Below are 23596 nucleotides of genomic sequence, written 5' to 3'. Positions count from 1 at the left end.
GCCCCGCCCCCTTGGCCCAAAAAGAACGTCTCAGCAGTGAGGCCATGCTGGTGCACACTGCTCATAGCAGCAGGTCTCCAGCCGCACATGGAGGAGGCTGAGAGGAAGGAAAGGACTCCCTCTTGGTCTGCTAGATGTCAGGCAAACTGCTTGTTTCTGCAGCAGACTCATTTCTAGGGGACCTTTTTACAAGTGTAGTCATACATCTATTTGTTTTTTGTTTTGAATGTTTTTTTTAAATGTATTTTATTTTTCAGGTTTAGCTTCACTTTAAGGGATATAAAAGTGAAGAAGATGGAAAGGGGCTAGTGTTGAGCCCTGGAAAGAGGCGTGCTGTGAAGTAGAAGAGCAGTGAGTGAGAGGCCTGTCTCTGCCTACGGCCACACCACCCTGAATGCACCCGATCTCGTCTGATCTCGGAAGCTAAGCAGGGTCAGGCCTGGTTAGTACTTGGATGGGAGACCGCCTGGGAATACCAGGTGCTGTAGGCTTTTTGCTTTTCCTCACTGCAACAAGCAATGGTCGCTGTCCTCAATGCCTTTTTCCCATTGACTTTTTTAGCCGCACACTTACCGCTTTTCATTTGCTTTCTCTCACTTGCCCTTTTCAATTCTTGCTTTTTATACAACCAATATTTCATCCATCACATTTGGGCCCAGAGGTTGCTACCCAGCTTTCCCAAAATGCAAAATGACTGACCTGCCTAGTCATGCACTGATAAATGCCCACCTCTCATATGGCAGCATAATTAGTCCCATTTGCAAGTCCTGAGCCTGGGAAAGCTGGGGCATGAAGAGCCCTGCCTAGTTTGCCAGTGATCAATCCTCCACACTGCAGCATAGCTGGGCACATTTGCCTTCAGAGTCCTGGGAAAGCAGCTGGCTAACGTGCCACGCCAAGCTGTAATAGCGATCTGCTAAAAGCCATTTCTACTCACATCAATCCCCCCAAATTGTGGCACAACTGGGCCGATTTGCCTTTCAGGAGCCTGGCAAAGCTGGGTAACTTGCACAATGCAAGGGTACGTTCACGAGGTGCATTTTCTCTGGCTTTTTGCTGCGTTTGTGTCAAAAGGGCAGAATATATATGTTTTTCCACAGTTGCAAGACAAAACGCTGCAAACAAGTATGTAGCCGCCCACAGTAGCCGCCCACAGTAGCCCAAGGTAAAGTAAAAGAAAACAGCAAACATATAAAAGTCACCAATTGCAGGTGCAATCGTTGCCTTGGAGCTGCCCTGTTTCAGGTCCTTCAGCATTGGCCAGCTTACACACTCCATTGGAGTGAATGGAGACTAAGCCCCGCCCCCTTGGCCCAAAAAGAACGTCTCAGCAGTGAGGCCATGCTGGTGCACACTGCTCATAGCAGCAGGTCTCCAGCCGCACATGGAGGAGGCTGCAGCAGACTCATTTCTAGGGGACCTTTTTACAAGTGTAGTCATACATCTATTTGTTTTTTGTTTTGAATGTTTTTTTAAAATGTATTTTATTTTTCAGGTTTAGCTTCACTTTAAGGGATATAAAAGTGAAGAAAATGGAAAGGGGCTAGTGTTGAGCCCTGGAAAAAGGCGTGCTGTGAAGTAGAAGAGCAGTGAGTGAGAGGCCTGTCTCTGCCTACGGCCACACCACCCTGAATGCGCCCAATCTCGTCTGATCTCGGAAGCTAAGCAGCGTCAGGCCTGGTTAGTACTTGGATGGGAGACCGCCTGGGAATACCAGGTGCTTTTTGCTTTTCCTCACTGCAACAAGCAATGGTCGCTGTCCTCAATGCCTTTTTCCCATTGACTTTTTCAACTGCACACTTGCTTCTTTTCCTGAGCTTTCTCTTTTGCGCTTTTGAATGCTCGCAAAATCCCTGTCCTCCTTATCAGCATGGTGGCCACCACCAGCATTACTGCTTTTAATACAAGGCTGAATTTCAATAGTAACAGCGCCCCTTGCAGGACTGGGGGCACTCAGTGTTAACCTGCAGGCTGACTGACATCGTCACGAAAGCAGCACACGTTTGCAGACAACGCAGCGTAGGAAAGGGAAGCGCGCTGAAAGCCGCTTCCAATCACTCACCACCACCAGCTCACATCCTTCCCTAATTGTTTCCCGTACACCTGGCTCCATCCCACCTTCCTGGCCGAGCTTGCTCTCTCTTTCACACCCTCATTCCATTGTTAGCCTGTCGAAAAGCCTGCACTGAGGCTTTTTAAAAGACACCCGCTGCTCAGCACTGCTGTGGCAGCTGTTTCATTAGTCAACAACACCTGTCGGCTGTATTCCCCCTGCCAGCCCTTGCGGTCGTCGCATTGGTCCTTCGGAAACAGCCGCCCCCTGTTGGGCCGGAGTGGTGCTATGCCGGTATCCATGGACTGAAAGTTTCTAGGCGTGCTGCGTTTTTCCATGCCCGGCTGGCAATGGCAACCGACGCTCGTCAAAGGGATGGAGGGCTCATGTGTGCGCACCCTGAGCTCCTAATGGCGTCTGCCACTGTGCCGCAGGTGAGCGTTACCTGCTGGCGAGTCTTTGGTGCACGCACCAATTTGGCCACGTGCCGGCCAGGGCCAGGCTGACTGGGCTTTGAACAAATGAGGGTGGTGGAGAAGAGGTCAGCTGCGTCTACCGGCCACACCACCCTGAATACGCCCGATCTCGTCCGATCTCGGAAGCAAAGCGGGGTCGGGCTCGGACAGTACTTGGATGGGAGACCTCCTGGGAATACCGGGTGCTGTAGACTGTATTTTTTTTCTCGGCTGTATCTTCCTGTTTTTGTCATTTCCATCCTTCCAGGATCTCCGGCTCTGGGCCCAGTGGCTGCCAACGGCCATACCACTAGGCGACCGCACCGGCCTACTATCTAGCTGCGTGCCCCAGCTAAAAGGCCTCACTGCCCCTGTAGCCTGACACATGTAAATGATAGAGTTAAAAGAGACCAGGCTTTCAGCAGATGCCCAGGGGATGGCTTGAGCCGACGGTCGGCCAACAGAAGTAATTTCTCTCTCTGCAGAGAAGTTTGTGCAACTGACCCTTTCAGTTGGTCAGTGCATGCAGCCCACTAGGTGACTCGAGTGTGAGGAAGGAGGAAAGGGGCTGACTTCCTGCTTTGGCCTTGAAAAACGACAGGCAGGAGACTTTGGCATGTGGGTGCCATGGGGCTGGCCAGGTGTGCCGCCTAGGTGTGCCACGCTGCTGACAGTTAATCGAGCGAAAAATCAAGCCAAAGGATAGAAGAAATAGGCCCAGTGTTCAGCACTGGCAAGAGCCAGACTGGAAAGTAGAAGAGCAGTGAATGAGAGGCCTGTCTCCGCCTACGGCCACACCACCCTGAATGCGCCCGATCTCGTCTGATCTTGGAAGCTAAGCAGGGTCAGGCCTGGTTAGTACTTGGATGGGAGACCGCCTGGGAATACCAGGTGCTGTAGGCTTTTTGCTTTTCCTCGCTGCAACAAGCAATGGTCGCTGTCCTCAATGTCTTTTTCCCATTGACTTTTTTAGCCGCACACTTACCGCTTTTCATTTGCTTTCTCTCACTTGCCCTTTTCAATTCTTGCTTTTTATACAACCAATATTTCATCCATCACATTTGGGCCCAGAGGTTGCTACCCAGCTTTCCCAAAATGCAAAATGACTGACCTGCCTAGTCATGCACTGATAAATGCCCACCTCTCATATGGCAGCATAATTAGTCCCATTTGCAAGTCCTGAGCCTGGGAAAGCTGGGGCGTGAAGAGCCCTGCCTAGTTTGCCAGTGATCAATCCTCCACACTGCAGCATAGCTGGGCACATTTGCCTTCAGAGTCCTGGGAAAGCAGCTGGCTAACGTGCCACGCCAAGCTGTAATAGCGATCTGCTAAAAGCCATTTCTACTCACATCAATCCCCCCAAATTGTGGCACAACTGGGCCGATTTGCCTTTCAGGAGCCTGGCAAAGCTGGGTAACTTGCACAATGCAAGGGTACGTTCACGAGGTGCATTTTCTCTGGCTTTTTGCTGCGTTTGTGTCAAAAGGGCAGAATATATATGTTTTTCCACAGTTGCAAGACAAAACGCTGCAAACAAGTATGTAGCCGCCCACAGTAGCCCAAGGTAAAGTAAAAGAAAACAGCAAACATATAAAAGTCACCCATTGCAGGTGCAATCGTTGCCTTGGAGCTGCCCTGTTTCAGGTCCTTCAGCATTGGCCAGCTTACACACTCCATTGGAGTGAATGGAGACTAAGCCCCGCCCCCTTGGCCCAAAAAGAACGTCTCAGCAGTGAGGCCATGCTGGTGCACACTGCTCATAGCAGCAGGTCTCCAGCCGCACATGGAGGAGGCTGAGAGGAAGGAAAGGACTCCCTCTTGGTCTGCTAGATGTCAGGCAAACTGCTTGTTTCTGCAGCAGACTCATTTCTAGGGGACCTTTTTACAAGTGTAGTCATACATCTATTTGTTTTTTGTTTTGAATGTTTTTTTTAAATGTATTTTATTTTTCAGGTTTAGCTTCACTTTAAGGGATATAAAAGTGAAGAAGATGGAAAGGGGCTAGTGTTGAGCCCTGGAAAGAGGCGTGCTGTGAAGTAGAAGAGCAGTGAGTGAGAGGCCTGTCTCTGCCTACGGCCACACCACCCTGAATGCGCCCGATCTCGTCTGATCTCGGAAGCTAAGCAGGGTCAGGCCTGGTTAGTACTTGGATGGGAGACCGCCTGGGAATACCAGGTGCTGTAGGCTTTTTGCTTTTCCTCACTGCAACAAGCAATGGTCGCTGTCCTCAATGCCTTTTTCCCATTGACTTTTTCAACTGCACACTTGCTTCTTTTCCTGAGCTTTCTCTTTTGCGCTTTTGAATGCTCGCAAAATCCCTGTCCTCCTTATCAGCATGGTGGCCACCACCAGCATTACTGCTTTTAATACGAGGCTGAATTTCAATAGTAACAGCGCCCCTTGCAGGACTGGGGGCACTCAGTGTTAACCTGCAGGCTGACTGACAGCGTCACGAATGCAGCACACGTTTGCAGACAACGCAGCGTAGGAAAGGGAAGCGCGCTGAAAGCCGCTTCCAATCATTCACCACCACCAGCTCACCTCCTTCCCTAATTGTTTCCCGTACACCTGGCTCCATCCCACCTTCCTGGCCGAGCTTGCTCTCTCTTTCACACCCTCATTCCATTGTTAGCCTGTCGAAAAGCCTGCACTGAGGCTTTTTAAAAGACACCCGCTGCTCAGCACTGCTGTGGCAGCTGTTTCATTAGTCAACAACACCTGTCGGCTGTATTCCCCCTGCCAGCCCTTGCGGTCGTCGCATTGGTCCTTCGGAAACAGCCGCCCCCTGTTGGGCCGGAGTGGTGCTATGCCGGTATCCATGGACTGAAAGTTTCTAGGCGTGCTGCGTTTTTCCATGCCCGGCTGGCAATGGCAACCGACGCTCGTCAAAGGGATGGAGGGCTCATGTGTGCGCACCCTGAGCTCCTAATGGCGTCTGCCACTGTGCCGCAGGTGAGCGTTACCTGCTGGCGAGTCTTTGGTGCACGCACCAATTTGGCCACGTGCCGGCCAGGGCCAGGCTGACTGGGCTTTGAACAAATGAGGGTGGTGGAGAAGAGGTCAGCTGCGTCTACCGGCCACACCACCCTGAATACGCCCGATCTCGTCCGATCTCGGAAGCAAAGCGGGGTCGGGCTCGGACAGTACTTGGATGGGAGACCTCCTGGGAATACCGGGTGCTGTAGACTGTATTTTTTTTCTCGGCTGTATCTTCCTGTTTTTGTCATTTCCATCCTTCCAGGATCTCCGGCTCTGGGCCCAGTGGCTGCCAACGGCCATACCACTAGGCGACCGCACCGGCCTACTATCTAGCTGCGTGCCCCAGCTAAAAGGCCTCACTGCCCCTGTAGCCTGACACATGTAAATGATAGAGTTAAAAGAGACCAGGCTTTCAGCAGATGCCCAGGGGATGGCTTGAGCCGACGGTCGGCCAACAGAAGTAATTTCTCTCTCTGCAGAGAAGTTTGTGCAACTGACCCTTTCAGTTGGTCAGCGCATGCAGCCCACTAGGTGACTCGAGTGTGAGGAAGGAGGAAAGGGGCTGACTTCCTGCTTTGGCCTTGAAAAACGACAGGCAGGAGACTTTGGCATGTGGGTGCCATGGGGCTGGCCAGGTGTGCCGCCTAGGTGTGCCACGCTGCTGACAGTTAATCGAGCGAAAAATCAAGCCAAAGGATAGAAGAAATAGGCCCAGTGTTCAGCACTGGCAAGAGCCAGACTGGAAAGTAGAAGAGGAGTGAATGAGAGGCCTGTCTCCGCCTACGGCCACACCACCCTGAATGCGCCCGATCTCGTCTGATCTTGGAAGCTAAGCAGGGTCAGGCCTGGTTAGTACTTGGATGGGAGACCGCCTGGGAATACCAGGTGCTGTAGGCTTTTTGCTTTTCCTCGCTGCAACAAGCAATGGTCGCTGTCCTCAATGTCTTTTTCCCATTGACTTTTTTAGCCGCACACTTACCGCTTTTCATTTGCTTTCTCTCACTTGCCCTTTTCAATTCTTGCTTTTTATACAACCAATATTTCATCCATCACATTTGGGCCCAGAGGTTGCTACCCAGCTTTCCCAAAATGCAAAATGACTGACCTGCCTAGTCATGCACTGATAAATGCCCACCTCTCATATGGCAGCATAATTAGTCCCATTTGCAAGTCCTGAGCCTGGGAAAGCTGGGGCGTGAAGAGCCCTGCCTAGTTTGCCAGTGATCAATCCTCCACACTGCAGCATAGCTGGGCACATTTGCCTTCAGAGTCCTGGGAAAGCAGCTGGCTAACGTGCCACGCCAAGCTGTAATAGCGATCTGCTAAAAGCCATTTCTACTCACATCAATCCCCCCAAATTGTGGCACAACTGGGCCGATTTGCCTTTCAGGAGCCTGGCAAAGCTGGGTAACTTGCACAATGCAAGGGTACGTTCACGAGGTGCATTTTCTCTGGCTTTTTGCTGCGTTTGTGTCAAAAGGGCAGAATATATATGTTTTTCCACAGTTGCAAGACAAAACGCTGCAAACAAGTATGTAGCCGCCCACAGTAGCCCAAGGTAAAGTAAAAGAAAACAGCAAACATATAAAAGTCACCCATTGCAGGTGCAATCGTTGCCTTGGAGCTGCCCTGTTTCAGGTCCTTCAGCATTGGCCAGCTTACACACTCCATTGGAGTGAATGGAGACTAAGCCCCGCCCCCTTGGCCCAAAAAGAACGTCTCAGCAGTGAGGCCATGCTGGTGCACACTGCTCATAGCAGCAGGTCTCCAGCCGCACATGGAGGAGGCTGAGAGGAAGGAAAGGACTCCCTCTTGGTCTGCTAGATGTCAGGCAAACTGCTTGTTTCTGCAGCAGACTCATTTCTAGGGGACCTTTTTACAAGTGTAGTCATACATCTATTTGTTTTTTGTTTTGAATGTTTTTTTTAAATGTATTTTATTTTTCAGGTTTAGCTTCACTTTAAGAGATATAAAAGTGAAGAAAATGGAAAGGGGCTAGTGTTGAGCCCTGGAAAGAGGCGTGCTGTGAAGTAGAAGAGCAGTGAGTGAGAGGCCTTTCTCTGCCTACGGCCACACCACCCTGAATGCGCCCGATCTCGTCTGATCTCGGAAGCTAAGCAGCGTCAGGCCTGGTTAGTACTTGGATGGGAGACCGCCTGGGAATACCAGGTGCTGTAGGCTTTTTGCTTTTCCTCACTGCAACAAGCAATGGTCGCTGTCCTCAATGCCTTTTTCCCATTGACTTTTTCAACTGCACACTTGCTTCTTTTCCTGAGCTTTCTCTTTTGCGCTTTTGAATGCTCGCAAAATCCCTGTCCTCCTTATCAGCATGGTGGCCACCACCAGCATTACTGCTTTTAATACGAGGCTGAATTTCAATAGTAACAGCGCCCCTTGCAGGACTGGGGGCACTCAGTGTTAACCTGCAGGCTGACTGACAGCGTCACGAATGCAGCACACGTTTGCAGACAACGCAGCGTAGGAAAGGGAAGCGCGCTGAAAGCCGCTTCCAATCATTCACCACCACCAGCTCACCTCCTTCCCTAATTGTTTCCCGTACACCTGGCTCCATCCCACCTTCCTGGCCGAGCTTGCTCTCTCTTTCACACCCTCATTCCATTGTTAGCCTGTCGAAAAGCCTGCACTGAGGCTTTTTAAAAGACACCCGCTGCTCATCACTGCTGTGGCAGCTGTTTCATTAGTCAACAACACCTGTCGGCTGTATTCCCTCTGCCAGCCCTTGCGGTCGTCGCATTGGTCCTTCGGAAACAGCCGCCCCCTGTTGGGCCGGAGTGGTGCTATGCCGGTATCCATGGACTGAAAGTTTCTAGGCGTGCTGCGTTTTTCCATGCCCGGCTGGCAATGGCAACCGACGCTCGTCAAAGGGATGGAGGGCTCATGTGTGCGCACCCTGAGCTCCTAATGGCGTCTGCCACTGTGCCGCAGGTGAGCGTTACCTGCTGGCGAGTCTTTGGTGCACGCACCAATTTGGCCACGTGCCGGCCAGGGCCAGGCTGACTGGGCTTTGAACAAATGAGGGTGGTGGAGAAGAGGTCAGCTGCGTCTACCGGCCACACCACCCTGAATACGCCCGATCTCGTCCGATCTCGGAAGCAAAGCGGGGTCGGGCTCGGACAGTACTTGGATGGGAGACCTCCTGGGAATACCGGGTGCTGTAGACTGTATTTTTTTTCTCGGCTGTATCTTCCTGTTTTTGTCATTTCCATCCTTCCAGGATCTCCGGCTCTGGGCCCAGTGGCTGCCAACGGCCATACCACTAGGCGACCGCACCGGCCTACTATCTAGCTGCGTGCCCCAGCTAAAAGGCCTCACTGCCCCTGTAGCCTGACACATGTAAATGATAGAGTTAAAAGAGACCAGGCTTTCAGCAGATGCCCAGGGGATGGCTTGAGCCGACGGTCGGCCAACAGAAGTAATTTCTCTCTCTGCAGAGAAGTTTGTGCAACTGACCCTTTCAGTTGGTCAGCGCATGCAGCCCACTAGGTGACTCGAGTGTGAGGAAGGAGGAAAGGGGCTGACTTCCTGCTTTGGCCTTGAAAAACGACAGGCAGGAGACTTTGGCATGTGGGTGCCATGGGGCTGGCCAGGTGTGCCGCCTAGGTGTGCCACGCTGCTGACAGTTAATCGAGCGAAAAATCAAGCCAAAGGATAGAAGAAATAGGCCCAGTGTTCAGCACTGGCAAGAGCCAGACTGGAAAGTAGAAGAGCAGTGAATGAGAGACCTGTCTCCGCCTACGGCCACACCACCCTGAATGCGCCCGATCTCGTCTGATCTCGGAAGCTAAGCAGGGTCAGGCCTGGTTAGTACTTGGATGGGAGACCGCCTGGGAATACCAGGTGCTGTAGGCTTTTTGCTTTTCCTCGCTGCAACAAGCAATGGTCGCTGTCCTCAATGTCTTTTTCCCATTGACTTTTTTAGCCGCACACTTACCGCTTTTCATTTGCTTTCTCTCACTTGCCCTTTTCAATTCTTGCTTTTTATACAACCAATATTTCATCCATCACATTTGGGCCCAGAGGTTGCTACCCAGCTTTCCCAAAATGCAAAATGACTGACCTGCCTAGTCATGCACTGATAAATGCCCACCTCTCATATGGCAGCATAATTAGTCCCATTTGCAAGTCCTGAGCCTGGGAAAGCTGGGGCGTGAAGAGCCCTGCCTAGTTTGCCAGTGATCAATCCTCCACACTGCAGCATAGCTGGGCACATTTGCCTTCAGAGTCCTGGGAAAGCAGCTGGCTAACGTGCCACGCCAAGCTGTAATAGCGATCTGCTAAAAGCCATTTCTACTCACATCAATCCCCCCAAATTGTGGCACAACTGGGCCGATTTGCCTTTCAGGAGCCTGGCAAAGCTGGGTAACTTGCACAATGCAAGGGTACGTTCACGAGGTGCATTTTCTCTGGCTTTTTGCTGCGTTTGTGTCAAAAGGGCAGAATATATATGTTTTTCCACAGTTGCAAGACAAAACGCTGCAAACAAGTATGTAGCCGCCCACAGTAGCCGCCCACAGTAGCCCAAGGTAAAGTAAAAGAAAACAGCAAACATATAAAAGTCACCAATTGCAGGTGCAATCGTTGCCTTGGAGCTGCCCTGTTTCAGGTCCTTCAGCATTGGCCAGCTTACACACTCCATTGGAGTGAATGGAGACTAAGCCCCGCCCCCTTGGCCCAAAAAGAACGTCTCAGCAGTGAGGCCATGCTGGTGCACACTGCTCATAGCAGCAGGTCTCCAGCCGCACATGGAGGAGGCTGAGAGGAAGGAAAGGACTCCCTCTTGGTCTGCTAGATTTCAGGCAAACTGCTTGTTTCTGCAGCAGACTCATTTCTAGGGGACCTTTTTACAAGTGTAGTCATACATCTATTTGTTTTTTGTTTTGAATGTTTTTTTAAAATGTATTTTATTTTTCAGGTTTAGCTTCACTTTAAGGGATATAAAAGTGAAGAAAATGGAAAGGGGCTAGTGTTGAGCCCTGGAAAGAGGCGTGCTGTGAAGTAGAAGAGCAGTGAGTGAGAGGCCTGTCTCTGCCTACGGCCACACCACCCTGAATGCGCCCGATCTCGTCTGATCTCGGAAGCTAAGCAGGGTCAGGCCTGGTTAGTACTTGGATGGGAGACCGCCTGGGAATACCAGGTGCTGTAGGCTTTTTGCTTTTCCTCACTGCAACAAGCAATGGTCGCTGTCCTCAATGCCTTTTTCCCATTGACTTTTTCAACTGCACACTTGCTTCTTTTCCTGAGCTTTCTCTTTTGCGCTTTTGAATGCTCGCAAAATCCCTGTCCTCCTTATCAGCATGGTGGCCACCACCAGCATTACTGCTTTTAATACAAGGCTGAATTTCAATAGTAACAGCGCCCCTTGCAGGACTGGGGGCACTCAGTGTTAACCTGCAGGCTGACTGACATCGTCACGAAAGCAGCACACGTTTGCAGACAACGCAGCGTAGGAAAGGGAAGCGCGCTGAAAGCCGCTTCCAATCACTCACCACCACCAGCTCACCTCCTTCCCTAATTGTTTCCCGTACACCTGGCTCCATCCCACCTTCCTGGCCGAGCTTGCTCTCTCTTTCACACCCTCATTCCATTGTTAGCCTGTCGAAAAGCCTGCACTGAGGCTTTTTAAAAGACACCCGCTGCTCATCACTGCTGTGGCAGCTGTTTCATTAGTCAACAACACCTGTCGGCTGTATTCCCTCTGCCAGCCCTTGCGGTCGTCGCATTGGTCCTTCGGAAACAGCCGCCCCCTGTTGGGCCGGAGTGGTGCTATGCCGGTATCCATGGACTGAAAGTTTCTAGGCGTGCTGCGTTTTTCCATGCCCGGCTGGCAATGGCAACCGACGCTCGTCAAAGGGATGGAGGGCTCATGTGTGCGCACCCTGAGCTCCTAATGGCGTCTGCCACTGTGCCGCAGGTGAGCGTTACCTGCTGGCGAGTCTTTGGTGCACGCACCAATTTGGCCACGTGCCGGCCAGGGCCAGGCTGACTGGGCTTTGAACAAATGAGGGTGGTGGAGAAGAGGTCAGCTGCGTCTACCGGCCACACCACCCTGAATACGCCCGATCTCGTCCGATCTCGGAAGCAAAGCGGGGTCGGGCTCGGACAGTACTTGGATGGGAGACCTCCTGGGAATACCGGGTGCTGTAGACTGTATTTTTTTTCTCGGCTGTATCTTCCTGTTTTTGTCATTTCCATCCTTCCAGGATCTCCGGCTCTGGGCCCAGTGGCTGCCAACGGCCATACCACTAGGCGACCGCACCGGCCTACTATCTAGCTGCGTGCCCCAGCTAAAAGGCCTCACTGCCCCTGTAGCCTGACACATGTAAATGATAGAGTTAAAAGAGACCAGGCTTTCAGCAGATGCCCAGGGGATGGCTTGAGCCGACGGTCGGCCAACAGAAGTAATTTCTCTCTCTGCAGAGAAGTTTGTGCAACTGACCCTTTCAGTTGGTCAGCGCATGCAGCCCACTAGGTGACTCGAGTGTGAGGAAGGAGGAAAGGGGCTGACTTCCTGCTTTGGCCTTGAAAAACGACAGGCAGGAGACTTTGGCATGTGGGTGCCATGGGGCTGGCCAGGTGTGCCGCCTAGGTGTGCCACGCTGCTGACAGTTAATCGAGCGAAAAATCAAGCCAAAGGATAGAAGAAATAGGCCCAGTGTTCAGCACTGGCAAGAGCCAGACTGGAAAGTAGAAGAGCAGTGAATGAGAGACCTGTCTCCGCCTACGGCCACACCACCCTGAATGCGCCCGATCTCGTCTGATCTCGGAAGCTAAGCAGGGTCAGGCCTGGTTAGTACTTGGATGGGAGACCGCCTGGGAATACCAGGTGCTGTAGGCTTTTTGCTTTTCCTCGCTGCAACAAGCAATGGTCGCTGTCCTCAATGTCTTTTTCCCATTGACTTTTTTAGCCGCACACTTACCGCTTTTCATTTGCTTTCTCTCACTTGCCCTTTTCAATTCTTGCTTTTTATACAACCAATATTTCATCCATCACATTTGGGCCCAGAGGTTGCTACCCAGCTTTCCCAAAATGCAAAATGACTGACCTGCCTAGTCATGCACTGATAAATGCCCACCTCTCATATGGCAGCATAATTAGTCCCATTTGCAAGTCCTGAGCCTGGGAAAGCTGGGGCGTGAAGAGCCCTGCCTAGTTTGCCAGTGATCAATCCTCCACACTGCAGCATAGCTGGGCACATTTGCCTTCAGAGTCCTGGGAAAGCAGCTGGCTAACGTGCCACGCCAAGCTGTAATAGCGATCTGCTAAAAGCCATTTCTACTCACATCAATCCCCCCAAATTGTGGCACAACTGGGCCGATTTGCCTTTCAGGAGCCTGGCAAAGCTGGGTAACTTGCACAATGCAAGGGTACGTTCACGAGGTGCATTTTCTCTGGCTTTTTGCTGCGTTTGTGTCAAAAGGGCAGAATATATATGTTTTTCCACAGTTGCAAGACAAAACGCTGCAAACAAGTATGTAGCCGCCCACAGTAGCCCAAGGTAAAGTAAAAGAAAACAGCAAACATATAAAAGTCACCCATTGCAGGTGCAATCGTTGCCTTGGAGCTGCCCTGTTTCAGGTCCTTCAGCATTGGCCAGCTTACACACTCCATTGGAGTGAATGGAGACTAAGCCCCGCCCCCTTGGCCCAAAAAGAACGTCTCAGCAGTGAGGCCATGCTGGTGCACACTGCTCATAGCAGCAGGTCTCCAGCCGCACATGGAGGAGGCTGAGAGGAAGGAAAGGACTCCCTCTTGGTCTGCTAGATGTCAGGCAAACTGCTTGTTTCTGCAGCAGACTCATTTCTAGGGGACCTTTTTACAAGTGTAGTCATACATCTATTTGTTTTTTGTTTTGAATGTTTTTTTTAAATGTATTTTATTTTTCAGGTTTAGCTTCACTTTAAGGGATATAAAAGTGAAGAAGATGGAAAGGGGCTAGTGTTGAGCCCTGGAAAGAGGCGTGCTGTGAAGTAGAAGAGCAGTGAGTGAGAGGCCTGTCTCTGCCTACGGCCACACCACCCTGAATGCGCCCGATCTCGTCTGATCTCGGAAGCTAAGCAGGGTCAGGCCTGGTTAGTACTTGGATGGGAGACCGCCTGGGAATACCAGGTGCTGTAGGCTTTTTGCTTTTCCTCACTGCAACAAGCAATGGTCGCTGTCCTCAATGCCTTTTTCCCATTGACTTTTTCAACTGCACACTTGCTTCTTTTCCTGAGCTTTCTCTTTTGCGCTTTTGAATGCTCGCAAAATCCCTGTCCTCCTTATCAGCATGGTGGCCACCACCAGCATTACTGCTTTTAATACGAGGCTGAATTTCAATAGTAACAGCGCCCCTTGCAGGACTGGGGGCACTCAGTGTTAACCTGCAGGCTGACTGACAGCGTCACGAATGCAGCACACGTTTGCAGACAACGCAGCGTAGGAAAGGGAAGCGCGCTGAAAGCCGCTTCCAATCATTCACCACCACCAGCTCACCTCCTTCCCTAATTGTTTCCCGTACACCTGGCTCCATCCCACCTTCCTGGCCGAGCTTGCTCTCTCTTTCACACCCTCATTCCATTGTTAGCCTGTCGAAAAGCCTGCACTGAGGCTTTTTAAAAGACACCCGCTGCTCAGCACTGCTGTGGCAGCTGTTTCATTAGTCAACAACACCTGTCGGCTGTATTCCCCCTGCCAGCCCTTGCGGTCGTCGCATTGGTCCTTCGGAAACAGCCGCCCCCTGTTGGGCCGGAGTGGTGCTATGCCGGTATCCATGGACTGAAAGTTTCTAGGCGTGCTGCGTTTTTCCATGCCCGGCTGGCAATGGCAACCGACGCTCGTCAAAGGGATGGAGGGCTCATGTGTGCGCACCCTGAGCTCCTAATGGCGTCTGCCACTGTGCCGCAGGTGAGCGTTACCTGCTGGCGAGTCTTTGGTGCACGCACCAATTTGGCCACGTGCCGGCCAGGGCCAGGCTGACTGGGCTTTGAACAAATGAGGGTGGTGGAGAAGAGGTCAGCTGCGTCTACCGGCCACACCACCCTGAATACGCCCGATCTCGTCCGATCTCGGAAGCAAAGCGGGGTCGGGCTCGGACAGTACTTGGATGGGAGACCTCCTGGGAATACCGGGTGCTGTAGACTGTATTTTTTTTCTCGGCTGTATCTTCCTGTTTTTGTCATTTCCATCCTTCCAGGATCTCCGGCTCTGGGCCCAGTGGCTGCCAACGGCCATACCACTAGGCGACCGCACCGGCCTACTATCTAGCTGCGTGCCCCAGCTAAAAGGCCTCACTGCCCCTGTAGCCTGACACATGTAAATGATAGAGTTAAAAGAGACCAGGCTTTCAGCAGATGCCCAGGGGATGGCTTGAGCCGACGGTCGGCCAACAGAAGTAATTTCTCTCTCTGCAGAGAAGTTTGTGCAACTGACCCTTTCAGTTGGTCAGCGCATGCAGCCCACTAGGTGACTCGAGTGTGAGGAAGGAGGAAAGGGGCTGACTTCCTGCTTTGGCCTTGAAAAACGACAGGCAGGAGACTTTGGCATGTGGGTGCCATGGGGCTGGCCAGGTGTGCCGCCTAGGTGTGCCACGCTGCTGACAGTTAATCGAGCGAAAAATCAAGCCAAAGGATAGAAGAAATAGGCCCAGTGTTCAGCACTGGCAAGAGCCAGACTGGAAAGTAGAAGAGGAGTGAATGAGAGGCCTGTCTCCGCCTACGGCCACACCACCCTGAATGCGCCCGATCTCGTCTGATCTTGGAAGCTAAGCAGGGTCAGGCCTGGTTAGTACTTGGATGGGAGACCGCCTGGGAATACCAGGTGCTGTAGGCTTTTTGCTTTTCCTCGCTGCAACAAGCAATGGTCGCTGTCCTCAATGTCTTTTTCCCATTGACTTTTTTAGCCGCACACTTACCGCTTTTCATTTGCTTTCTCTCACTTGCCCTTTTCAATTCTTGCTTTTTATACAACCAATATTTCATCCATCACATTTGGGCCCAGAGGTTGCTACCCAGCTTTCCCAAAATGCAAAATGACTGACCTGCCTAGTCATGCACTGATAAATGCCCACCTCTCATATGGCAGCATAATTAGTCCCATTTGCAAGTCCTGAGCCTGGGAAAGCTGGGGCGTGAAGAGCCCTGCCTAGTTTGCCAGTGATCAATCCTCCACACTGCAGCATAGCTGGGCACATTTGCCTTCAGAGTCCTGGGAAAGCAGCTGGCTAACGTGCCACGCCAAGCTGTAATAGCGATCTGCTAAAAGCCATTTCTACTCACATCAATCCCCCCAAATTGTGGCACAACTGGGCCGATTTGCCTTTCAGGAGCCTGGCAAAGCTGGGTAACTTGCACAATGCAAGGGTACGTTCACGAGGTGCATTTTCTCTGGCTTTTTGCTGCGTTTGTGTCAAAAGGGCAGAATATATATGTTTTTCCACAGTTGCAAGACAAAACGCTGCAAACAAGTATGTAGCCGCCCACAGTAGCCCAAGGTAAAGTAAAAGAAAACAGCAAACATATAAAAGTCACCCATTGCAGGTGCAATCGTTGCCTTGGAGCTGCCCTGTTTCAGGTCCTTCAGCATTGGCCAGCTTACACACTCCATTGGAGTGAATGGAGACTAAGCCCCGCCCCCTTGGCCCAAAAAGAACGTCTCAGCAGTGAGGCCATGCTGGTGCACACTGCTCATAGCAGCAGGTCTCCAGCCGCACATGGAGGAGGCTGAGAGGAAGGAAAGGACTCCCTCTTGGTCTGCTAGATGTCAGGCAAACTGCTTGTTTCTGCAGCAGACTCATTTCTAGGGGACCTTTTTACAAGTGTAGTCATACATCTATTTGTTTTTTGTTTTGAATGTTTTTTTTAAATGTATTTTATTTTTCAGGTTTAGCTTCACTTTAAGAGATATAAAAGTGAAGAAAATGGAAAGGGGCTAGTGTTGAGCCCTGGAAAGAGGCGTGCTGTGAAGTAGAAGAGCAGTGAGTGAGAGGCCTTTCTCTGCCTACGGCCACACCACCCTGAATGCGCCCGATCTCGTCTGATCTCGGAAGCTAAGCAGCGTCAGGCCTGGTTAGTACTTGGATGGGAGACCGCCTGGGAATACCAGGTGCTGTAGGCTTTTTGCTTTTCCTCACTGCAACAAGCAATGGTCGCTGTCCTCAATGCCTTTTTCCCATTGACTTTTTCAACTGCACACTTGCTTCTTTTCCTGAGCTTTCTCTTTTGCGCTTTTGAATGCTCGCAAAATCCCTGTCCTCCTTATCAGCATGGTGGCCACCACCAGCATTACTGCTTTTAATACGAGGCTGAATTTCAATAGTAACAGCGCCCCTTGCAGGACTGGGGGCACTCAGTGTTAACCTGCAGGCTGACTGACAGCGTCACGAATGCAGCACACGTTTGCAGACAACGCAGCGTAGGAAAGGGAAGCGCGCTGAAAGCCGCTTCCAATCATTCACCACCACCAGCTCACCTCCTTCCCTAATTGTTTCCCGTACACCTGGCTCCATCCCACCTTCCTGGCCGAGCTTGCTCTCTCTTTCACACCCTCATTCCATTGTTAGCCTGTCGAAAAGCCTGCACTGAGGCTTTTTAAAAGACACCCGCTGCTCATCACTGCTGTGGCAGCTGTTTCATTAGTCAACAACACCTGTCGGCTGTATTCCCTCTGCCAGCCCTTGCGGTCGTCGCATTGGTCCTTCGGAAACAGCCGCCCCCTGTTGGGCCGGAGTGGTGCTATGCCGGTATCCATGGACTGAAAGTTTCTAGGCGTGCTGCGTTTTTCCATGCCCGGCTGGCAATGGCAACCGACGCTCGTCAAAGGGATGGAGGGCTCATGTGTGCGCACCCTGAGCTCCTAATGGCGTCTGCCACTGTGCCGCAGGTGAGCGTTACCTGCTGGCGAGTCTTTGGTGCACGCACCAATTTGGCCACGTGCCGGCCAGGGCCAGGCTGACTGGGCTTTGAACAAATGAGGGTGGTGGAGAAGAGGTCAGCTGCGTCTACCGGCCACACCACCCTGAATACGCCCGATCTCGTCCGATCTCGGAAGCAAAGCGGGGTCGGGCTCGGACAGTACTTGGATGGGAGACCTCCTGGGAATACCGGGTGCTGTAGACTGTATTTTTTTTCTCGGCTGTATCTTCCTGTTTTTGTCATTTCCATCCTTCCAGGATCTCCGGCTCTGGGCCCAGTGGCTGCCAACGGCCATACCACTAGGCGACCGCACCGGCCTACTATCTAGCTGCGTGCCCCAGCTAAAAGGCCTCACTGCCCCTGTAGCCTGACACATGTAAATGATAGAGTTAAAAGAGACCAGGCTTTCAGCAGATGCCCAGGGGATGGCTTGAGCCGACGGTCGGCCAACAGAAGTAATTTCTCTCTCTGCAGAGAAGTTTGTGCAACTGACCCTTTCAGTTGGTCAGCGCATGCAGCCCACTAGGTGACTCGAGTGTGAGGAAGGAGGAAAGGGGCTGACTTCCTGCTTTGGCCTTGAAAAACGACAGGCAGGAGACTTTGGCATGTGGGTGCCATGGGGCTGGCCAGGTGTGCCGCCTAGGTGTGCCACGCTGCTGACAGTTAATCGAGCGAAAAATCAAGCCAAAGGATAGAAGAAATAGGCCCAGTGTTCAGCACTGGCAAGAGCCAGACTGGAAAGTAGAAGAGCAGTGAATGAGAGACCTGTCTCCGCCTACGGCCACACCACCCTGAATGCGCCCGATCTCGTCTGATCTCGGAAGCTAAGCAGGGTCAGGCCTGGTTAGTACTTGGATGGGAGACCGCCTGGGAATACCAGGTGCTGTAGGCTTTTTGCTTTTCCTCGCTGCAACAAGCAATGGTCGCTGTCCTCAATGTCTTTTTCCCATTGACTTTTTTAGCCGCACACTTACCGCTTTTCATTTGCTTTCTCTCACTTGCCCTTTTCAATTCTTGCTTTTTATACAACCAATATTTCATCCATCACATTTGGGCCCAGAGGTTGCTACCCAGCTTTCCCAAAATGCAAAATGACTGACCTGCCTAGTCATGCACTGATAAATGCCCACCTCTCATATGGCAGCATAATTAGTCCCATTTGCAAGTCCTGAGCCTGGGAAAGCTGGGGCGTGAAGAGCCCTGCCTAGTTTGCCAGTGATCAATCCTCCACACTGCAGCATAGCTGGGCACATTTGCCTTCAGAGTCCTGGGAAAGCAGCTGGCTAACGTGCCACGCCAAGCTGTAATAGCGATCTGCTAAAAGCCATTTCTACTCACATCAATCCCCCCAAATTGTGGCACAACTGGGCCGATTTGCCTTTCAGGAGCCTGGCAAAGCTGGGTAACTTGCACAATGCAAGGGTACGTTCACGAGGTGCATTTTCTCTGGCTTTTTGCTGCGTTTGTGTCAAAAGGGCAGAATATATATGTTTTTCCACAGTTGCAAGACAAAACGCTGCAAACAAGTATGTAGCCGCCCACAGTAGCCGCCCACAGTAGCCCAAGGTAAAGTAAAAGAAAACAGCAAACATATAAAAGTCACCAATTGCAGGTGCAATCGTTGCCTTGGAGCTGCCCTGTTTCAGGTCCTTCAGCATTGGCCAGCTTACACACTCCATTGGAGTGAATGGAGACTAAGCCCCGCCCCCTTGGCCCAAAAAGAACGTCTCAGCAGTGAGGCCATGCTGGTGCACACTGCTCATAGCAGCAGGTCTCCAGCCGCACATGGAGGAGGCTGAGAGGAAGGAAAGGACTCCCTCTTGGTCTGCTAGATTTCAGGCAAACTGCTTGTTTCTGCAGCAGACTCATTTCTAGGGGACCTTTTTACAAGTGTAGTCATACATCTATTTGTTTTTTGTTTTGAATGTTTTTTTAAAATGTATTTTATTTTTCAGGTTTAGCTTCACTTTAAGGGATATAAAAGTGAAGAAAATGGAAAGGGGCTAGTGTTGAGCCCTGGAAAGAGGCGTGCTGTGAAGTAGAAGAGCAGTGAGTGAGAGGCCTGTCTCTGCCTACGGCCACACCACCCTGAATGCGCCCGATCTCGTCTGATCTCGGAAGCTAAGCAGGGTCAGGCCTGGTTAGTACTTGGATGGGAGACCGCCTGGGAATACCAGGTGCTGTAGGCTTTTTGCTTTTCCTCACTGCAACAAGCAATGGTCGCTGTCCTCAATGCCTTTTTCCCATTGACTTTTTCAACTGCACACTTGCTTCTTTTCCTGAGCTTTCTCTTTTGCGCTTTTGAATGCTCGCAAAATCCCTGTCCTCCTTATCAGCATGGTGGCCACCACCAGCATTACTGCTTTTAATACAAGGCTGAATTTCAATAGTAACAGCGCCCCTTGCAGGACTGGGGGCACTCAGTGTTAACCTGCAGGCTGACTGACATCGTCACGAAAGCAGCACACGTTTGCAGACAACGCAGCGTAGGAAAGGGAAGCGCGCTGAAAGCCGCTTCCAATCACTCACCACCACCAGCTCACCTCCTTCCCTAATTGTTTCCCGTACACCTGGCTCCATCCCACCTTCCTGGCCGAGCTTGCTCTCTCTTTCACACCCTCATTCCATTGTTAGCCTGTCGAAAAGCCTGCACTGAGGCTTTTTAAAAGACACCCGCTGCTCATCACTGCTGTGGCAGCTGTTTCATTAGTCAACAACACCTGTCGGCTGTATTCCCTCTGCCAGCCCTTGCGGTCGTCGCATTGGTCCTTCGGAAACAGCCGCCCCCTGTTGGGCCGGAGTGGTGCTATGCCGGTATCCATGGACTGAAAGTTTCTAGGCGTGCTGCGTTTTTCCATGCCCGGCTGGCAATGGCAACCGACGCTCGTCAAAGGGATGGAGGGCTCATGTGTGCGCACCCTGAGCTCCTAATGGCGTCTGCCACTGTGCCGCAGGTGAGCGTTACCTGCTGGCGAGTCTTTGGTGCACGCACCAATTTGGCCACGTGCCGGCCAGGGCCAGGCTGACTGGGCTTTGAACAAATGAGGGTGGTGGAGAAGAGGTCAGCTGCGTCTACCGGCCACACCACCCTGAATACGCCCGATCTCGTCCGTTCTCGGAAGCAAAGCGGGGTCGGGCTCGGACAGTACTTGGATGGGAGACCTCCTGGGAATACCGGGTGCTGTAGACTGTATTTTTTTTCTCGGCTGTATCTTCCTGTTTTTGTCATTTCCATCCTTCCAGGATCTCCGGCTCTGGGCCCAGTGGCTGCCAACGGCCATACCACTAGGCGACCGCACCGGCCTACTATCTAGCTGCGTGCCCCAGCTAAAAGGCCTCACTGCCCCTGTAGCCTGACACATGTAAATGATAGAGTTAAAAGAGACCAGGCTTTCAGCAGATGCCCAGGGGATGGCTTGAGCCGACGGTCGGCCAACAGAAGTAATTTCTCTCTCTGCAGAGAAGTTTGTGCAACTGACCCTTTCAGTTGGTCAGCGCATGCAGCCCACTAGGTGACTCGAGTGTGAGGAAGGAGGAAAGGGGCTGACTTCCTGCTTTGGCCTTGAAAAACGACAGGCAGGAGACTTTGGCATGTGGGTGCCATGGGGCTGGCCAGGTGTGCCGCCTAGGTGTGCCACGCTGCTGACAGTTAATCGAGCGAAAAATCAAGCCAAAGGATAGAAGAAATAGGCCCAGTGTTCAGCACTGGCAAGAGCCAGACTGGAAAGTAGAAGAGCAGTGAATGAGAGACCTGTCTCCGCCTACGGCCACACCACCCTGAATGCGCCCGATCTCGTCTGATCTCGGAAGCTAAGCAGGGTCAGGCCTGGTTAGTACTTGGATGGGAGACCGCCTGGGAATACCAGGTGCTGTAGGCTTTTTGCTTTTCCTCGCTGCAACAAGCAATGGTCGCTGTCCTCAATGTCTTTTTCCCATTGACTTTTTTAGCCGCACACTTACCGCTTTTCATTTGCTTTCTCTCACTTGCCCTTTTCAATTCTTGCTTTTTATACAACCAATATTTCATCCATCACATTTGGGCCCAGAGGTTGCTACCCAGCTTTCCCAAAATGCAAAATGACTGACCTGCCTAGTCATGCACTGATAAATGCCCACCTCTCATATGGCAGCATAATTAGTCCCATTTGCAAGTCCTGAGCCTGGGAAAGCTGGGGCGTGAAGAGCCCTGCCTAGTTTGCCAGTGATCAATCCTCCACACTGCAGCATAGCTGGGCACATTTGCCTTCAGAGTCCTGGGAAAGCAGCTGGCTAACGTGCCACGCCAAGCTGTAATAGCGATCTGCTAAAAGCCATTTCTACTCACATCAATCCCCCCAAATTGTGGCACAACTGGGCCGATTTGCCTTTCAGGAGCCTGGCAAAGCTGGGTAACTTGCACAATGCAAGGGTACGTTCACGAGGTGCATTTTCTCTGGCTTTTTGCTGCGTTTGTGTCAAAAGGGCAGAATATATATGTTTTTCCACAGTTGCAAGACAAAACGCTGCAAACAAGTATGTAGCCGCCCACAGTAGCCCAAGGTAAAGTAAAAGAAAACAGCAAACATATAAAAGTCACCCATTGCAGGTGCAATCGTTGCCTTGGAGCTGCCCTGTTTCAGGTCCTTCAGCATTGGCCAGCTTACACACTCCATTGGAGTGAATGGAGACTAAGCCCCGCCCCCTTGGCCCAAAAAGAACGTCTCAGCAGTGAGGCCATGCTGGTGCACACTGCTCATAGCAGCAGGTCTCCAGCCGCACATGGAGGAGGCTGAGAGGAAGGAAAGGACTCCCTCTTGGTCTGCTAGATGTCAGGCAAACTGCTTGTTTCTGCAGCAGACTCATTTCTAGGGGACCTTTTTACAAGTGTAGTCATACATCTATTTGTTTTTTGTTTTGAATGTTTTTTTTAAATGTATTTTATTTTTCAGGTTTAGCTTCACTTTAAGAGATATAAAAGTGAAGAAAATGGAAAGGGGCTAGTGTTGAGCCCTGGAAAGAGGCGTGCTGTGAAGTAGAAGAGCAGTGAGTGAGAGGCCTGTCTCTGCCTACGGCCACACCACCCTGAATGTGCCCGATCTCGTCTGATCTCGGAAGCTAAGCAGGGTCAGGCCTGGTTAGTACTTGGATGGGAGACCGCCTGGGAATACCAGGTGCTGTAGGCTTTTTGCTTTTCCTCACTGCAACAAGCAATGGTCGCTGTCCTCAATGCCTTTTTCCCATTGACTTTTTCAACTGCACACTTGCTTCTTTTCCTGAGCTTTCTCTTTTGCGCTTTTGAATGCTCGCAAAATCCCTGTCCTCCTTATCAGCATGGTGGCCACCACCAGCATTACTGCTTTTAAAACAAGGCTGAATTTCAATAGTAACAGCGCCCCTTGCAGGACTGGGGGCACTCAGTGTTAACCTGCAGGCTGACTGACATCGTCACGAAAGCAGCACACGTTTGCAGACAACGCAGCGTAGGAAAGGGAAGCGCGCTGAAAGCCGCTTCCAATCACTCACCACCACCAGCTCACCTCCTTCCCTAATTGTTTCCCGTACACCTGGCTCCATCCCACCTTCCTGGCCGAGCTTGCTCTCTCTCTTTCACACCCTCATTCCATTGTTAGCCTGTCGAAAAGCCTGCACTGAGGCTTTTTAAAAGACACCCGCTGCTCAGCACTGCTGTGGCAGCTGTTTCATTAGTCAACAACACCTGTCGGCTGTATTCCCCCTGCCAGCCCTTGCGGTCGTCGCATTGGTCCTTCGGAAACAGCCGCCCCCTGTTGGGCCGGAGTGGTGCTATGCCGGTATCCATGGACTGAAAGTTTCTAGGCGTGCTGCGTTTTTCCATGCCCGGCTGGCAATGGCAACCGACGCTCGTCAAAGGGATGGAGGGCTCATGTGTGCGCACCCTGAGCTCCTAATGGCGTCTGCCACTGTGCCGCAGGTGAGCGTTACCTGCTGGCGAGTCTTTGGTGCACGCACCAATTTGGCCACGTGCCGGCCAGGGCCAGGCTGACTGGGCTTTGAACAAATGAGGGTGGTGGAGAAGAGGTCAGCTGCGTCTACCGGCCACACCACCCTGAATACGCCCGATCTCGTCCGATCTCGGAAGCAAAGCGGGGTCGGGCTCGGACAGTACTTGGATGGGAGACCTCCTGGGAATACCGGGTGCTGTAGACTGTATTTTTTTTCTCGGCTGTATCTTCCTGTTTTT

General features: G+C 51.7%; 22 non-coding genes and 2 pseudogenes across 22 annotated transcripts; all 24 read left to right on the top strand.

Moving 5' to 3' along the window:
• Positions 1-372: 372 nt before the first annotated feature.
• LOC142653110 (5S ribosomal RNA) lies at positions 373-491 on the top strand. Its single transcript, XR_012848053.1, has one exon. It is a non-coding gene; the product is annotated as a 5S ribosomal RNA (ribosomal RNA).
• A 1119-nt stretch (positions 492-1610) lies between these two features.
• On the top strand, positions 1611-1729 carry LOC142655087 (5S ribosomal RNA; annotated as a pseudogene).
• Positions 1730-2603: 874 nt separating this feature from the next.
• On the top strand, positions 2604-2723 carry LOC142654984 (5S ribosomal RNA). Its single transcript, XR_012849313.1, has one exon. It is a non-coding gene; the product is annotated as a 5S ribosomal RNA (ribosomal RNA).
• A 569-nt stretch (positions 2724-3292) lies between these two features.
• Positions 3293-3411, top strand: LOC142654818 (5S ribosomal RNA). Its single transcript, XR_012849154.1, has one exon. It is a non-coding gene; the product is annotated as a 5S ribosomal RNA (ribosomal RNA).
• Positions 3412-4576: 1165 nt separating this feature from the next.
• LOC142653323 (5S ribosomal RNA) lies at positions 4577-4695 on the top strand. The gene has a single exon (XR_012848259.1). It is a non-coding gene; the product is annotated as a 5S ribosomal RNA (ribosomal RNA).
• An 881-nt stretch (positions 4696-5576) lies between these two features.
• Positions 5577-5696, top strand: LOC142654983 (5S ribosomal RNA). The gene has a single exon (XR_012849312.1). It is a non-coding gene; the product is annotated as a 5S ribosomal RNA (ribosomal RNA).
• A 569-nt stretch (positions 5697-6265) lies between these two features.
• Positions 6266-6384, top strand: LOC142654817 (5S ribosomal RNA). The gene has a single exon (XR_012849153.1). It is a non-coding gene; the product is annotated as a 5S ribosomal RNA (ribosomal RNA).
• Positions 6385-7549: 1165 nt separating this feature from the next.
• On the top strand, positions 7550-7668 carry LOC142654874 (5S ribosomal RNA). Its single transcript, XR_012849208.1, has one exon. It is a non-coding gene; the product is annotated as a 5S ribosomal RNA (ribosomal RNA).
• An 881-nt stretch (positions 7669-8549) lies between these two features.
• Positions 8550-8669, top strand: LOC142654982 (5S ribosomal RNA). Its single transcript, XR_012849311.1, has one exon. It is a non-coding gene; the product is annotated as a 5S ribosomal RNA (ribosomal RNA).
• A 569-nt stretch (positions 8670-9238) lies between these two features.
• On the top strand, positions 9239-9357 carry LOC142653312 (5S ribosomal RNA). The gene has a single exon (XR_012848248.1). It is a non-coding gene; the product is annotated as a 5S ribosomal RNA (ribosomal RNA).
• A 1178-nt stretch (positions 9358-10535) lies between these two features.
• LOC142653301 (5S ribosomal RNA) lies at positions 10536-10654 on the top strand. The gene has a single exon (XR_012848237.1). It is a non-coding gene; the product is annotated as a 5S ribosomal RNA (ribosomal RNA).
• Positions 10655-11535: 881 nt separating this feature from the next.
• Positions 11536-11655, top strand: LOC142654980 (5S ribosomal RNA). The gene has a single exon (XR_012849309.1). It is a non-coding gene; the product is annotated as a 5S ribosomal RNA (ribosomal RNA).
• A 569-nt stretch (positions 11656-12224) lies between these two features.
• On the top strand, positions 12225-12343 carry LOC142653289 (5S ribosomal RNA). Its single transcript, XR_012848226.1, has one exon. It is a non-coding gene; the product is annotated as a 5S ribosomal RNA (ribosomal RNA).
• Positions 12344-13508: 1165 nt separating this feature from the next.
• Positions 13509-13627, top strand: LOC142653276 (5S ribosomal RNA). Its single transcript, XR_012848214.1, has one exon. It is a non-coding gene; the product is annotated as a 5S ribosomal RNA (ribosomal RNA).
• An 881-nt stretch (positions 13628-14508) lies between these two features.
• Positions 14509-14628, top strand: LOC142654979 (5S ribosomal RNA). The gene has a single exon (XR_012849308.1). It is a non-coding gene; the product is annotated as a 5S ribosomal RNA (ribosomal RNA).
• A 569-nt stretch (positions 14629-15197) lies between these two features.
• On the top strand, positions 15198-15316 carry LOC142654806 (5S ribosomal RNA). The gene has a single exon (XR_012849142.1). It is a non-coding gene; the product is annotated as a 5S ribosomal RNA (ribosomal RNA).
• Positions 15317-16481: 1165 nt separating this feature from the next.
• LOC142654873 (5S ribosomal RNA) lies at positions 16482-16600 on the top strand. The gene has a single exon (XR_012849207.1). It is a non-coding gene; the product is annotated as a 5S ribosomal RNA (ribosomal RNA).
• Positions 16601-17481: 881 nt separating this feature from the next.
• LOC142654978 (5S ribosomal RNA) lies at positions 17482-17601 on the top strand. The gene has a single exon (XR_012849307.1). It is a non-coding gene; the product is annotated as a 5S ribosomal RNA (ribosomal RNA).
• Positions 17602-18170: 569 nt separating this feature from the next.
• On the top strand, positions 18171-18289 carry LOC142653265 (5S ribosomal RNA). The gene has a single exon (XR_012848203.1). It is a non-coding gene; the product is annotated as a 5S ribosomal RNA (ribosomal RNA).
• A 1178-nt stretch (positions 18290-19467) lies between these two features.
• LOC142653254 (5S ribosomal RNA) lies at positions 19468-19586 on the top strand. Its single transcript, XR_012848192.1, has one exon. It is a non-coding gene; the product is annotated as a 5S ribosomal RNA (ribosomal RNA).
• An 881-nt stretch (positions 19587-20467) lies between these two features.
• LOC142655069 (5S ribosomal RNA) lies at positions 20468-20587 on the top strand (annotated as a pseudogene).
• A 569-nt stretch (positions 20588-21156) lies between these two features.
• LOC142653243 (5S ribosomal RNA) lies at positions 21157-21275 on the top strand. Its single transcript, XR_012848181.1, has one exon. It is a non-coding gene; the product is annotated as a 5S ribosomal RNA (ribosomal RNA).
• Positions 21276-22440: 1165 nt separating this feature from the next.
• On the top strand, positions 22441-22559 carry LOC142654274 (5S ribosomal RNA). Its single transcript, XR_012848970.1, has one exon. It is a non-coding gene; the product is annotated as a 5S ribosomal RNA (ribosomal RNA).
• Positions 22560-23442: 883 nt separating this feature from the next.
• LOC142654977 (5S ribosomal RNA) lies at positions 23443-23562 on the top strand. The gene has a single exon (XR_012849306.1). It is a non-coding gene; the product is annotated as a 5S ribosomal RNA (ribosomal RNA).
• Positions 23563-23596: the final 34 nt, after the last annotated feature.

The sequence above is a fragment of the Rhinoderma darwinii genome, chromosome 5 (genome assembly GCF_050947455.1).
Source record: "Rhinoderma darwinii isolate aRhiDar2 chromosome 5, aRhiDar2.hap1, whole genome shotgun sequence".
Taxonomy (NCBI): Eukaryota; Metazoa; Chordata; class Amphibia; order Anura; family Rhinodermatidae; genus Rhinoderma; species Rhinoderma darwinii.
The sequence above is the reverse complement of the archived record's forward strand: the minus strand, read 5'-3'. Positions and strand labels throughout refer to the sequence as shown.